The sequence below is a fragment of the Pygoscelis adeliae genome, unplaced genomic scaffold (assembly GCF_000699105.1).
Source record: "Pygoscelis adeliae isolate BGI_AS28 unplaced genomic scaffold, ASM69910v1 Scaffold160, whole genome shotgun sequence".
In the NCBI taxonomy this organism is placed as follows: domain Eukaryota; kingdom Metazoa; phylum Chordata; class Aves; order Sphenisciformes; family Spheniscidae; genus Pygoscelis; species Pygoscelis adeliae.
In genome coordinates, this window is record NW_008824035.1 from 5,254,722 (window position 1) to 5,256,066 (window position 1,345).

A 1,345-nucleotide genomic window follows, 5' to 3' on the forward strand; every position below is an offset into this window, starting at 1 on the left:
GACGGAGCCAGCTCCCCAAAACTGAAGTGCTCCTGGTAAGTTTATGGGTCCTGAAAATAAAGTTACATTTTGTTATTATTAACAAAAAAAGGAGAAAAAGTAAGAACTGGTGCCTTGATCCTGGAGATCCAGTAAAAAAACAAAACAAAACAAAACAAAACAAAAAAAACCACCAGGAGTTTGAGACCATTCAACTTTTTGTCTCTTTGCAAATGGGTTTGTATGAAATTGGCAGCCTCCTAATACTTTGTCAGCCAAATTGGCCACATCAGATTATCTGCATGCCCTTGAGGCTCGTATAGTAACATACCATAGATGCTCTAACAAAAGCACCTAATTGTGAAGAACAAACCATTTGCATCAAGATAAGCAGCTAGTAATGTTTCCCTCTCACAGACACTGACTTTGGCTACAAATTACTGCCTAGTGCTGTTTTCAGCCTTTCCCACTCTTTATTGGACCTTAACAAAGCTGATGTTGTACTCATGACCCTAACCTGTTTTCTGGTTAGTGTGAGTGACTAACAAAATTATGCCTTGGTCTGTGATTCATCTTGAATAAAATATTTTCCAGTCACACAGCAAAAGCTTTGCTGAAAGTGGAAAGATTTGGTCTTTAGCACTGAAGCGTTTGCTTGTGTACTCCTAAAGCTCAAGCTTCTTGTACCATGTTATTTATTAGTATCAAACACATCATCAGTAGCCAGAGTTGCTTCTGCTATCAGGGCATGTCTGCAGGCATAATGAACTTGGCAATAGTCAAAAGCCTGCTACGCACAGGAAATGAAACGTGCAGAAATTAAATGCACTGTGGGAAGCACGTGGTGTGTGGGATTCCCACGTGGTTGTTTGGCACAACTGAAAATCTGAAGATGATGGGAAAAATCCAAGGGATGAAAGACCCCAGATCCTTCAAACAGAAAATAAGTGCCTATCCAATCACCATATGGCTCCAATCTCCAATGGCAACTCCTTACCCTAAACTGAAGAGGAATGTGGCATACAAGACAGTCTTTGTGAAGCAAGTAACTAGTCAGGGGTACATGTGGAAGGCTGCACAATGGTGTTAGAGATTAACAAATTGGATGGGTTCCTGAACTGCTGAGTCTGGCATAGAAATGAAAGTAAAAGAGATGATATGCAAAGAAGGAAGATGTGATATTGTTTGACAGACATGTTTATAGCTGCAGAAGAAAGAAGAGGCATTACGAAATGATGATACAGGAGGAGGATATTGGAATTTGGGGGATTCAAACTAGAAGGAATGTCTGAGACTTCTGGCTTTAGTAAACCTGACAACCCCAAAGGTGAAGGTTCAAGATACTGCAAAGATAGCACAGGCTACC